The following is a 15,066-nucleotide window of genomic DNA, read 5'->3' as shown; positions in this document are numbered from 1 at the left end:
CTGACTCTGTGACCCCAGGAACTGCAGCCCGCTAGGCTCGTCTATCCATGGGATTCTCCTGGCAAGAGTACGGGAGCAGTTTGCATCTTCCCCACCCGGAGATCGAATCCCTATCTCTTATGTCTCCTGCATCGGCAGGTGAATTCTTTACCACTAGCACCACCTGGGAAGTCTTGGTGGTGCTAGTGTTAAAATATCCACCTGTTTTATATAACAGTTTTATATTATATACGTATAATATAATTTTGTATATAAATTCAGGAGGAAAATTGAGCCACCTCCTCCGTGGTGGCTCAGAGGTTAAAGTGCCTGCCTGCAGTACGGGAGACCTGGGTTCGATCCCTGGGTCGGGAAGATCCCCTGCAGAAGAAAATGGCAACCCACTCCAGTATTCTTGCCTGAGAGAATCCCACGGATGGAGGAGCCTGGTGGGCTATAGTCCACAGGGTCACAAAGAGTTGGACACGACTGAGCGACTTCACTTTTATATAAAACTAGTTAGGGAATATAAAACAGTGAAGAACAATGATAACAATAATGAAATCAGGATACAGGCTGGAATGCTTAGGACCTCTAACTTTATCCCACTTTTCAAAACACTTGAGGGGTAACACAGCTTATAGTATCTATGTAGATTGAAATGTGAAATCCTCTGTCAAGTCCTAAAAGACTCAAATTCCTTTCATTCACAGAGTCCCAATTCTGTCAGGTTGGTAGCATTTAAAATAATTTATTACCAAAACAGCAGTGCCCAGCTTTCTGTAATGTATGCCATAAAGAGAGATGGATGCGATCCTTTATTTAAATTGTTTGTGCCAATGTTTTCATTATACTAAGGAAAAAGGTAGGGTGAAAATGGTGATCCATAGTGTTTTTTATTGTCTTCTTTAGTTTTTAGTTTGTTGTAGCTGTCATTTTTTTAACTTTTTATTTTTACATAATTTCAGATGTATAAAAAATTTCAAGAGTGGTACAGAAAATTTCCATGTACCGTTTATCTAGTCTTCCCAATGCGAACTTTCATCATCTTTGCTTTATCTCTCAATTTTCCTCCTGAACCGTTTGAATGCAAGTTGCCGAACCAATGCCAAGTCACCACTAAATCCTCCGAAACCTCCGATGTTCTACAATTTGTATCCACTCTGCTAACTCGGTGAGTCCCCACACCCTCCAAACCATTCAGGCTGAAGGGTTACAACTCCTCTCTCCCTGTGTTTTCACATCAACATTAGGGCCATGCTTCTACTGACTGAAATATCTCTGAGATGTTTCAGGAATTTGAAGCAGCTCCTGGAGTCCTCTGGCAAAGGTGGGGAGGCAGGGAGGCGAGGGGAGGGAAAAGGGCAATCCCTATTGTTTACTCTGTCAAGGTCTCGGTTTTCTAATGTGCTTTGATATCTGAAGCTGCTCCAGCATTAAAAGAAAAAAAAAGACTGCTCCCCTACCACCTTAGCTGCTGACCTAATTTAGCTGAACATACTCTATTAAATATTCATTAAATATCAGTTCATGGAAGCACTATATCAAAATGGGTACACAAGGGCAATGCCCGCTGGGCTGGTTTCCAGTAAATCAAAAAGCACAGTGCAGAATTAGGGTGGCTGGTGCTCTAAAGTGTAACATGAATTTGACTGTTTGGAAAGATGGTTGGACACAATAGCAGGAAGCAATTTCCTATGCTTTTGATGGGTTAGAAAGCAGAATCAGAAACATCATAAATACAGCATAAGAGAAGCAATGTTTCATCTTCCTATGTGGATATGGAAATAGATTTCCTTATTAAAGCTTAACATGTTCAGCTTTCATGTTCTCCGTTGTTCATTTCCTTGAGCATCAAGGGCAGATGCAAGTATTGTGGAGGTGGCAACTTTTACAATTTGGGGGTTTCTTGTTATGAAAATAAAACTTAAAATTATGAACATAGAGTGCAAAGATAAACACCTATAGCGAGAATTTAAATCTCAACAAATAAGACAAATTTTTAAAAGCTGACAAATATCATGTCATAAAATCAATAAATAACTTTCAATTAATATGCCTCTATATTTTCCTGCATATTTTAGCTGCATGCTCTAGCCCTATGATGATATTTTAATGTTATTTTCTACATAGAGAATATAAAAATTATTCCATCATACCTCTACCATGAGTGGACAAAATTTCTATCAAAAACAAGTAAACTGACTCCTTTATCAGGGCCAGCTGTAAGCAGTGCTCTGCTCAGTCGTGTCTGACTCTGTGGCTCCATGGATTGTAAACTCCCAGGCTCCACTATCTATGAAATTTCCAGGCAAGAATACTGAAGTGGGTTGCCATTGCCTCCTCCAGGTGATCTTCCCAACCCAAGGATCGAACCGTAATCTCTTGAGTCTCCTTCATTGGCAGGCAGATTCTTTACCACTAGCAGCATCTGGGAAGCAGTAATTTAAACTACTCTTTATAAGGACATATAAGTATGTCCTTCACCCTCTAGTCAGTGTAGGCAAAAGGTCCTGTGATGAACAACAGGGTGGGAGTGATATATTACTTCAAGCCTTCTCTTGGAGGAACTTTGATCAGTCTTCCTAAATATGAAGCCTTTTGCTAGAGTGAGGGTAGAAGAATGAGAAGACCTTGGGACATGGGAGAGGAGGAAGGATGATGAAAAGGGACAAGAGCATAAAGAAAGAAGCAGAAAACAGAGTTAGATGAGAGGATGCTGAGATCATCTTCCGGAACACTGACTCATAAGGCCTTTGGTAACATTTTCTCTTCTCCTATCACAACATGAATCTGAATGCCAAGGAGCGGACACGCTCCCATTGTTGAGAAACAGATCTAAAAGTAAACACCAAGCAGACAAAAATGGGGGATAACCGTGATGAGCCGCACTTTTCAGCTAACTATAGAAAGATGTAAGCACAGATGGAGGAGGATAGTTTATCTTTACTGCTGCACTTGAAAAATAAACACCAGAAATATAAATGCCATCAAAATGTTGACTCTTCTCAAACCAAAAATTTTGGTTTCATATTCAAAGCCATGCCTATTTAGAAGAAAAGCACATTTATTTGGGTTTTGTGGTTTGGGGAAAGGACTGCCAGAGAGGAGTGGAAGCCACAGCAGAGCATTCCTGGACAATCCATTGCAGGCCTGCGGAGATCACCATGCAGGCAGTTCCTGCGCCCCTAATAGTCAAAATAGCAACAGGACCACAAACAATTCAAAGCCTGAAACATTTTCTTCCCTCCAGTTCAAACTCTCCTGCTTCTATTAAATGGCTCCAGCAATCCTGCCTCCTCCACAAAGCCTTTCCCAACTGAAACCCTGGCAACTCCCTTTGAACTCTACTTTATATAAACACACAATTCCCATGGTTCCCTTATAACTCCATTAAATGCACTTGCTCTGTGGTTGGAACGTAATGCAAATCCTTTTATGCTGCATTTGTTCAATGCTTTGGCTCTATAGCCTTCATATCCGGTAGGCCCTTCTGAAGTATTCTAAGTTCCACATCCAATTCACCAAGCATTTTGCTTAGCAAAGCCTCTTATACAGATAAGTATTTACCGTTAATACTTTAGGGCAGATGAGAGACAAGAGGGCCATTTTAGGGACAATAAAATAATAGTAAACAAAAAGGACCCTCTTCATGATGTGTATTTCACCTCCACCACCACCCCCAACTCTTCACCATACTCACCCTCCTTCCTTCTTTACTTAACTATTTTTTCTTTTAATTATAAACGCTTCATAAATACAGAAGACTGTATGAAATATAAGCCTTCATTTTCAAGAAGAATGAACACCTGAGCACCCACCTTAAGAAATACTGATGGAATGGACCTTAGACAGTCATTGTGTGTTCCCTCCCAACCACATTCTCAGTAAACACTGATTTTCATGTCAGTCATTGACTTGCTAGTCTTTAGATTTTTCACTATATGTGATTTCTAACAACACATACTTTAGGTTTTAAAAACTCAGTAACAATCACAAGCCTATCTGTGTAAGAAAAATATCAATATTGCTTCTGATAGAGGATATCTGCCAGCAGAAAATGAGCTGAAGAGGACCTCTGTCATAGCGTGCCTTCAGTTTCCCTGTGAACTTACAAATCTCACTAATCAGGAAGCAGAGCAAAATAGACCGGGAGGGAGGGACTGCCGAAGCTAGGGCATGTGGGGTGTGAGTCCAGGAGGTCTGACAGCAAAAGAGTCAGGAGGGGGATGAGCTCTGCCTTCTCTGCATCTAAGTTCGCTGTGGCCCACCTCTTCCTCTCAAGACTGGGTGAAAGACGCTCGACTCACAGAGTACATGCCAGGTTACTGAGGGAAGCTGAAGGACAGTCGATCTGGCTAAATCTAGGTGGCCTTTCAAAGTAAGGCTCCCAGAAATATCTTCCAGCAAAACTTCCCTGACACCCGCACGTCCATTGTTGTGGACAGGGTCACCCTTCTACCTCCCTTTGCGCTCTGTGCTAACCTCTGTCCCCAGCTTCTACCTTAACTGTAATCACTTCCTCGCTGAAATGGACACTCCTTGAGGGAAGAGATCATATCTTACTCGTTTTAATAAGGCACCTAATGTCTAACTTACTGATGTGTACAAATTTCTTTGAAACCAGATACCAAAACTTGATAAATATAAGGCAGAATATATGGTCTCACTACGCTGCCCTTATCAAGAATAGGAGATTGGGCGTCTCTCTGGTAAAAGCGCTTCTGTGAATTCTCTTTGCATTCCCACATTTAATGCAGGTATTTCCTTACTGTCTTTTACAGGGGTAAGGAGACCTTTCCACAGTGATGTAAGTGAAATAAAGGTGTCACAAATTATTATTGCCTTCATTTGCGCCTAAACCAAACATGAGTGTGTTGTACTAAGTAAATAAAAGTATAATTTATCTTCTACTTTTCCTAAGACAACTAGTAGCTGTTTTTGCTTTAATAATTAGAAGTGAAAAATGTACTAAGGATGACACTTTTATTTATTTATTTATTTTAATTGGAGGCTAATTACAATATTGTAGTGGTTTTTGCCATACATTCACATGAATCAGCCATGGGTGTACATGTGTTCCCCTTCCTGAACCCCCTTCCCACCTCCCTCCCCATCCCATCCCTCAGGGTCAACCCAGTGCACCAGCCCTGAGCACCCTGCCTCATGCATCGAACCTGGACTGGTGATCTATTTCACATATAATAATATACATGTTTCAATGCTATTCTCTCAAATCCATCCCACCCTCACCTTCTCCCACAGAGTCCAACAGTCTGTTCTTTACAGCTGCGTCTCTTTTGCTGTCTCGCATATAGGATGATCATTACTATCTTTCTAAATTCCATATATATGCATAAATATACTGCATTGGTGTTTTTCTTTCTGACTTACTTCGCTGTGTATAATAGGCTCCAGTTTCATCCACCTCATTAGAACTGATTCAAATGCATTCTTTTTAATAGCTGAGTAATATTCCATTGTGTATATGTACCATAGCTTTCTTATCCATTCGTCTGCCGATAGACATCTAGGTTGCTTCCATGTCCTGGCTATTATAAACAGTGCTGTGATGAACATGGGGGTACATGTGTCTCTTTCAATTCTGGTTTCCTTGGTGGACACTACCTTTTAAATAATCCTTTCTAACCATAGTTTTCTATGCAATAAGCACCTTTACTGATTTAACTAATCTATAAAATAAGTTAGTAAAAATAAGATATCTAGATTATCAGATATTACCCCACCACCCAGATTTAACCTAGTAACAATGTTGTATATCCACCCAGATTTTTTTCCACAAATAATGAGATTATTCTGAATATGTACTTTTCTAATTGGATTTTTAAAAATCCAGTATGTCCTAAATATACTTCCCATCTAAATAAATTCACTTCAAAAGCAGTAATGTTTAATATTTGTATATGTATCTATATATAGTATACTAAAATTGTAAACATATGTAGTAGAATTATAATAAACAAAGGAAAATAAACCCAAAACTCAGAAAAGTGGGAGTTTTTACAGGGTAGAGATTGGATTTGTGAAGGGTCTAGCCATGATTTTAAAGGTGCAAATATTTTTCATTATTTTTTACATGATATATATAAATTTATGTATAAATATACTATTTCATAGTATAGATATACAAAAATTTATTCACAACAATCTTCTTCAAATAAGCATTTATAATTTTCTATCTTTCACTAAACAAAATCCTAATGAATGTTCTTACAGTAAAAGTTAAAAAACTTTTTTTTTTTAACTCTAGGACAAATTTCTAGAAATAGAATTGTTGAGTCAAAGGGTTTGCACAATTTTAAGGCAATTAACACACTGCTGAACTGCCATTTAGGAAGATTATGTCACTCCCAGCAATTTATGAGTGTCCTTTTTACTCAGCCCTCACCAACACTGAGAATAACTTCAACAGTACATGAACCGAGAACTTCCAGATGTACAAGTTGGATTTAGAAAAGGCAGATGAAACAGGGACCAAATTGCCAACATCCTTTGGATCATAGGAAAAACAAGAATATTCCAGAAAAACATCTACTTCTGCTTCATTGACTACACTAAAGCCCTTGATTGTGTGGATCACAGCAAACTGTGGAAAATACTTAAAAGACAAGGGAATACCAGACCTTCTTACCTGCCTCCTGAGAAAACTGTATGCAGCTCACAAAGAAACAGAGCTGGACATGGAACAACAGACTGGTTCCAAACTGGGGAAGGAATACAACGAGGCTGTGTACTGTCACCCTGCTTGTTTAATTTGTATGCAGAGTACATGTGAAATGCCAGGCTGAATGAAGCACAAGCTGGAATCAAGATTGCTGAGAGAAATATTAGTAACCTCAGGTATGCAGATGACACAGTGGCAGAAAGGAAGAGGAACTAAAGAGCTTCGTAATGAAGGTAAAAGAGGAGAGTGAAAAATCTGGCTGAAAACTCAACATTCAAAAAACTAAGATCACAGCATCTGGTCCTATCACTTCATGGCAAATAGATGGGGAAAATTGGAAACAATGACAGACTAGTTTCTTCGGCTCCATGAACTGCAGCACACCAGGCTTTCCTGTCTTTCACAATCTCCTTGAATTTACTCAGACTCATGTCCCTTGAGTCAGTAATGCCATCCAATCATCTCATCCTCTGTTGTCCCCTTCTCTTCTTGCCCTCAATTTTTCCCAGCATCAGGGTCTTTTCCAGTGAGTTGGCTCTTCACATCAGGTGGCCAAAGTATTGGAGTTTCAGCATCAGACCTTCTAATGAATATTCAAGGCTGATTTCATTTAGGATTGACTGGTTTGATCTCCTTGCAGTCCAAGGGACTCTCAAGAGTCTTCTCCAGCACAATTCAAAAGCACCAATTCTTTGGTGCTCAGCGTTCTTTATGGTCCAAATCTTATATCCACACATGATTACTGGAAAAACAATAGCTTTGACTATACACACTTTTGTCGGCAAAGTGATATCTCTGCTTCTTAATATGCTGTCTGTTTGTTACAGCTTTTCTTCCAAGGAGCAAGCGTCTTTTAATTTCATGGCTGCAGTTACTGTCTGCAGTGATTTTGGAGCTCAAGAAAATAAACTCTTGTCACTGTTTCCATTGTTTCCCCATCTATTTTGCCATGAAGTGATGGGACCAGATGCCATGATCTTCGTTTTTTGAATGTTAAGCCAGCTTTTTCACTCTCCTCTTTACCTACATCAAAAGGCTCTTTAGTTCCTCTTCACTTGCTGCCATTAGAGTGGTATCATCAGCATATCTGAGGTGGTTGAAATTTCTCCCAGGAATCTTGATTTCAGTTAGTGCTTCATCCAGCCTGGCATTTTGCATGATGAACTCTGCACAAAATTTAAATAAGCAGGGTGACAATATATAGCCTTTTCATACTCTATTCCCAATTTTGAGCCAGTCCCTATTATATGTCCGGTTCTGACTGTTGTTTCTTGACCCACACACAGGTTTCTCAGGAGACAGGTAAGGTGGTCTGGTATTCCCATCTCTAAGCAATTTCCATAGTTTGTTGTGATTCCCAAAATCCAAGGCTTTAGTGTAGTCAGTGAAGCAGATGTTTTTCTGGAATTCCTCTGCTTTCTCTATTATCCAGTGAATGTTGGCAATTTGATCTCTGCTTCCTCTGCCTTTTCCAAATTCAGCTTGTACATCTGGAAGTCCTCAATTCATATACTGCCAAAGCCTAGCTTGAACGATTTTGAGCATAACCTTGCTAGCATGTGAAATGAGTGCAACTGTATGGTAGTTTGAACATTTCTTGGCATTGCCCTTCTTTGGCACTAGAATGAAAACTGACTTTTTCCAGTTTTCCAAATTTGCTGACATATTGAGTGCAACACTTTAACAGCATCATTTTAAGAATTTTAAATAGTTCAGCTGCAATTCTGTAACCTCCACTAGTTTTGTTCGTAGTAATGCTTCCTAAGGCCCACTTGGCTTCACAGTCCCTGCTGGTTTTAGGTGAGTAACCATACCATTGTGGTTATGCAGGTCATTAAGATCTTTCTTGTATAGTTCTGTGTTTTCTTGCCACCTCTTCTTAATTTCCTCTGCTTCTGTTAGGTCCATACAATTTATTTTCTTTATTGTGCTCATCCTCGCATGAAATTTTTCCTTGATATCTCCAATGTTCTTGAAGAAATCTCTAGTCTTTTCCATTCTATTGTTTTCCTCTATTTCTTTGCCTTTAAGAAGGCCTTCTTATGTCTCCTTGCTATTTTCTGGAACTCAGCATTCAGTTGGGTATATCTTTCCCCTTTTCCCTTGCTTTTTGCTTCTTTTCATTCCTCTGCTACTTGTAAAGTCTCCTCAGACAACCACTTTGCCCTCTTGCATTTCTTTATTTTGGGGATGATTTTGATCACTGCCTCCTGTACAATGTTATGAACCTCTGTCTATAGTTCTTCAGGCACTCTGTCTACTCGGTCTAATCCCTTGAATCTATTAATATGTCTCCTCCACTGGATAAGGGATTTGATTTAGGTCATACCTGAATGGCTGGGTCGGGACGATCTGCTGGAGAAGGGTTAGGCTACCTACTCCAGTATTCGTGGGCTTCCCTTGTGGCTCAGTTGGTAAATAATCTGCCTGCAATGCAGGAGACCTAGGTTTGATCCCTGCGTTGGGAAGATCCTCTGGAGAAGGGAAAGGTTACCCACTCCAGTATTCTGGCCTGGAGAATTCCATGGACAGAGGAGCCTGGTGGGCTGCAGTCCATGGGGTGCGAAAGAGTCAGACACGACTGAGCGATTTTCACTTTCACTTTTTCTCACTTTGAATGGCATAGTGGTTTTGCCTACTTTCTTTAATTTGAGGCTGAATTGTGCAATAAGAAGCTGATGATCTGAGCCACAGTGAGCTCCAGATCTTTTTTCTGCTGACTGAATAGAGGTGCTCCATCTTCAGCTGCAATCTCATTTAAGTATCAACCATCTGGTGATGCCCATGTGTAGAGTTGTCTCTTGGGTTGTTGGAAAAGGGTGTTTGCTATAACCAGCATGTTCTCTTGACTAGTTCATTTTATACTCCAAGGCCAAATTGCCCACTATTCCAGGTATCTCTTGACTTCCTACTTTTGCATTCCAGTCCCCTATGATGTAAAGGATATCTTTTGGGGGTGTTAGTTCTAGAAATTGTAGTGCTTCCCTGATAGCTCAATTGGCAAAGAGTCCACCTGCAATACAGGAGACCCCAATTTGATTCCTGGATTGGGAAGATCCTCTGGAGAAGGGATAGGCTACCCACTCCAGTATTCTTGGGCTTCCCTTGTGGCTCAGCTGGTAAAGAATCTGCCTACAATGCAGGAGGTCTGGGTTTGATCACTGGGTTGGGAAGATTCCCTGGAGAAGGGAAAAGCTACCCACTCCAGTATTCTGGCCTAGAGAATTCCATGGACAAAGTCCATGGGGTTGCAAAGAGTTGGACACGACTAAGTGACTTTCACTTTCTAGAAAGTGTTGTAGGTCTTTATTGAACCAGTCTACTTCCGCTTCTTCGGCATCAGTGGTTGGGGCATAGAGTTGGATTACTGTGATGTTGAATGGTTTGCCACGTAAATGAACCTAGATCATTCTGTCACTTTTGAGGTTGCACCCAAGTACTGTATTTCAGACTCTTGTTGACTGTGAAGGCTACTCCATTTCTTCTAAAGGATTCTTGTCCACAGTAGTAAATATAATGGTCATCTGATTTAAATTCACCCTTTCCTGTCCATTTAGTTCCCTCAGATATTGATGCTCAATCTGATCATCTCCTGCTTGACCATGTCCAATTTACCTTGATTCATGGACCTATCATTCCATGTTCCTATGCAGTATTGTTCTTCTAAAAAAATTTATTTCTGTCTATACTGGGTCTTCAGCGCTGTGTGGGCTTTCTCTGATTGTGAGGAGTGAGGGCTTCTCTGCTGTGCTTCACTTGTTGCAGAGCGTGGGCTGCAGGGCACACGGGCTCAGTAGTTGGAGCTCTAGAGCATAGGCTCAATAGTTTTGGCCTATAAGCTTCATTGCTCCACAGCTTCTAGGATCTTCCTGGACCAGGGATCAAATCCTTGTCTCCTGCATTGGCAGGGGGATTCTTTACCACTGAGCCACCAGTGTGCCTTGCAATATTGTTCTTTATAGCATCTGAATTTACTTTTTCCATCAAACACATCCACAACTGAGCGTCGTTTCCACTTTGGCCCAGCCGCTTCATTCTTTCTGGATCTATTAGTAATTGCCCTCTGCTCTTCCCCACTAGCATGTTAGACACCTTTTGATCTGGGGGGCTCATCTTCTGTTGTCATATCTTTTTGCCTTTTCATACTGTCATGGGGTTCTTAAGGCAAGAATACCGGAATGGGTAGCCATTTGCTCCTCCAGTGGACTACGTATCGTCAGGACTCTTCACTGTGATCTGTCTGTCTTGGGTAGCCCTGCACGGTGAGGCTCATAGCTTCACTGAGTTACACAAGCCCCTTGGCCATGACAAGGCTGTGACCCATGAAGGGACAAGATAGTGTACTATGGCCATAAGGAAAGGCATGTAGATCCAGATAAAAAAGACTAGAGAGCCCAGAAATAGATACATGCACAGAGTGCACTGATTACGCAAGAGCAGTGCAATTCTTTGGGGAAAGTTCACAGATGATAGTGGAACAACTAGATATCCTTAGAAAATTAAATAAATAAATCTCAAATTTGTACATCGCTCCCCACTCCAGTATTCTTGCCTGGAGAATCCCATGGATGGAGGAGCTTGGTGGGCTACAGTCCATGGGTCGCAAAGAGTCAGACACGACTGAGCGATTTCACTTTTCCATATATAAAAAGTATTTCAAGATTAATTATTCACCTAAAAGATAAGACAATAAAGTGTCTAGAAGAAACGGAAATACAATTTTACACCCTTGGAGCAGATAAAGATTTCTTAGAACATATGAAACACTAAACAAAAGTGTGATAAATTACACTTCAATAAAAAGAAGTTCTGTACATTAAAACATATCATTAAGAAAACAAACAAATTCAGACTGGGGGAAAATATTTACCATACACATGTCTAACAAAGGATTTTTATGCATAATACATGAAGATCTTCCACAAATCAATAATAAAGAAATATATCCAATAAAAATGTACAAAAGATTGAAACACTTTACAAAAAAGATATATGACTAACATGAACATGAAAAGGTGTTCAAAATAACTCTTCATGAGAGAAATAAAAATTGAAACCATAAGATAGCCTTTCACATTCATTAGAATGCCCACAATCATAAAGGTTAAAAATACTAAATGCTAGTGAAGACTCAGGGCCACTAAGAGCTCTTATATACTGCCTGTGGGAATAAAAACGATTACAACCATTTAAAAAACAACTACTTGGGGACTTCCCTGGTGGTCCAGTGGTTAGGACTCTATACTTCCACTGCAGTGGGCCTGGGTTCAATTCTTGCTCTGGGAACTAAGATCCTGCAAGCCACACAGCATGGCCAAATAAATAAAATAATAAAAAACAATAGTATCTTGACTGTATCTTTTAAAGTTAAATGAACATCAAATCTATAAATCCATTCTTATGTATCTACCTAAAAGAAGTAAAACCATACATTCATAGAAATACTTATACATGAATATTCATTGCACTGTTGTTCAAAACAATCAAAAAGTCAAAACAACTGAAATGTCCATCAGTGGAAGATGGATAAACAAAGTGTGGTATATTCATACACGGCATATTACTTGGTAATTAAAAGGCAAACCTACAGATACATAAAGTTTCATGGATGAATCTCAAAAATGTTATGATGAACAACAAAAGCTCCCTGAATTTTATTATACATAAATTGTATCTCAATAAAAAATTAACTTTATAAAACAAACTAAAAAATACTGCTGGTAGAAAACAAATTATTTAACTCTAATAACACAGAAATTTAAAAAAATATAATATCCTTGACCTAATTTATAGGCAAGGAAAAGAGGACAGTGTGAAAATGCTCACAGTATGATTAAGTGAAAACATTTTCATACATAATATATGTTGTTTACTCTTTAAATGGAAAGATAGCAAGGAAATAAATCATGTTATAGTTTACAAATCCTAGGATTTGTTCTAAAGTGATTTGTCATTATTTCTTTTTTTTTAGCTCCTTGACATCTGGACTCCCTTCTTATTCCTGTGAAATTTCAGCCTTCTGCTTCAGAAGCCCCAAATTCAGATACCCACTTTCATAAATTCCATTGCTGGATACTGGTAATGGGAATTTATCCCAGCAGCAGCTATGGCAGTAACTTCGGGAATTCATTCACAACTGTAGAAGGAGGGTCGCCTAGTAGCCAGTGTCAGCAGTGGGCAACGCCATTGCCAGGTGACTAAGAGGGGCAAACCATTCGTTCAGTGTTTGGTAACAGTGCAAACAGTATTCCCACCAGCAACCTTCTGCAGCATAATGTTAGCTTCGAAGCTACATGCTTTGCTTTATTCTTCCCATTTTTCTAGAGTTTTCTCCAGTGTTATAAATGATTCTGTGAACTACTCAGTACCCTTTCAACAAATTTCTTTTCTACCAAAATCATCCAGAGTTAAGAACTTCAATGGAAAAATAAAATAATAAAAGCACTCTAATACAAGTAATGAAATAATGCTCCTTCCAGATAATAAAATTTTATAAATAAGTAGAAATTATTTCTTCTTTAAAAAAACTCACTAAAAGTACCTTTTTAAAAATACCTTAGATTTCTTTCATACTTTTAAAGAAAAATGTTTTCCACAATGTTGTTTTAAAAGGGAAGACATCTTCAAAATATTCACTGGAAAAAAATTAAGACATCTCCCATAATAATGCACACAATGGATAGCTGAGATTCTAAAGGAATATCTTGAAATTAAGAAATTGTTAAACAGAAAAAAATACCCTCATAGCTAAGTTTCAAAGAAGTATGTGTCTGTGGCTGATGTACTTAAGGGATAAGTTTGATAAGACACTGTCACCATTTGTGTCACTTTAGAAGCTTGGCAACATGTCAAACATTTCCTTATCAACTGTGAATTTATCAACCATCGATTTTGTTGACTTTTTTTATATCCACTAAAATCTCCACATATATAAACTATTTAGTTAATGAATTTCATAAATTTACTATTTGCTATGTGAATTGGTACTTTTATTTTTTGAATAAATAAATCTGTTTTCTGTAAAACATCTTTTGAAGAAATGATATATAGACCCATAATTTCCCTATCAAAAATTTTTTAAAAATTTTGTATCTATTTTCATCAGTCCAAACAAAAAACCTTCTTTGTTGTTGTTGTTGTCGTTCTTTTTATTTTTGCCTATTAATCCTTTGCATCTTCCATTCTTATATGTTTATAGCCCTCCCCCGACTGGCATCCCTTCTGTGCTTAAAATATTCTTTAAAAATACAGTTGTTTCACATAGAAGATGTACACATTCCCTAAAATGTAATGTAATTTCATTGTTTCTTATCTTGCCCTCATGAAGCTGACATCTTAGTGAAGATAAATGACAAGTTCACACATAAAATAAGACAGTAAATTTCAGGTAATCATAAATGTAATAATGGAAAAACAGGGTGATGCAGTCATGTCTGAGTTACTTTACAAAAGTAATCTCTTCTGAGAACATGTTATTTGATCTGAGACTTGAAGTATGTAAAAGATACTGTTGTGAAGAGCATGCAGATGAAGAAAGCACAGGCTCTGAGACAAGAACAAGCTCGACCTGAGACAGAAGAGACAGCTGCCGTGTCTGAAGCACAAGGAGCCAGAGAAACCTGGTCATGGCTGAGGCAAGAAAGAAGCACAGACTGGGTCAGAATGACAAAAAGTTAGGGAAATTAGTTAAGAGATCATCTCAGTCCATGTAAGATACGATGGTTTAGAGAAGAGCAATGGGACTACAGATATAAGCTTGTGGAGCCAGAGAAGCCCAGAGACAAAAAAGTTTCAAGAAATGTCAAAAATGAGGTTTCAGTCAATCATCTCAAGTGTTACAGAGATACATGAGGACAGGAAAGGGGATACTGGACTTGACAACTTGGAAGGTGTCAGTGACAGAAGACGGACTGAGGTCACTGAAGAATGAATGGAAGTTTTTGGTTAAGAATACCAGATTGGATCCTCATTCTCTTTTGGTTCCTTCCAAAATCCCTTGAAAATGACATTAAAAAGACAGAGAAAATTCATAGAAAGAAAGAGAAGAGTTTCGATGACGAAATTTTGGAGTTTGGAATGCAAGCCAGTTCATGGTAAGGGTCAGCCGAATGAAGGAAGATTAATTCAAAGCTAGAGTGAAGAGAGAGCAGACCAGTAATCCATTTTGTACTGTGAGACCACTGAAATACTAATAAAGAAGCTGGTGGTACTTGATGCCTCTGGAAGTGAGGTTTAGAGAAAGTGGAGTTGAAAGAGGAAGACTAGCTAAATGTCTGTCTGCCAGTCAGACCTCTGGATCCTCTCCTGGCCTCAAGCAGAAGCCTAGATATTCACTCACTGGAGAAGGTAAAAACCAGAGAGGGTCTCTCAAAAAGGGAACACAAAGCACAGTTGAGGACGGG

Source organism: Budorcas taxicolor, chromosome 2 (genome assembly GCF_023091745.1).
Source record: "Budorcas taxicolor isolate Tak-1 chromosome 2, Takin1.1, whole genome shotgun sequence".
Lineage (NCBI taxonomy): Eukaryota > Metazoa > Chordata > Mammalia > Artiodactyla > Bovidae > Budorcas > Budorcas taxicolor.
Note: the sequence above shows the minus strand (reverse complement) of the source record.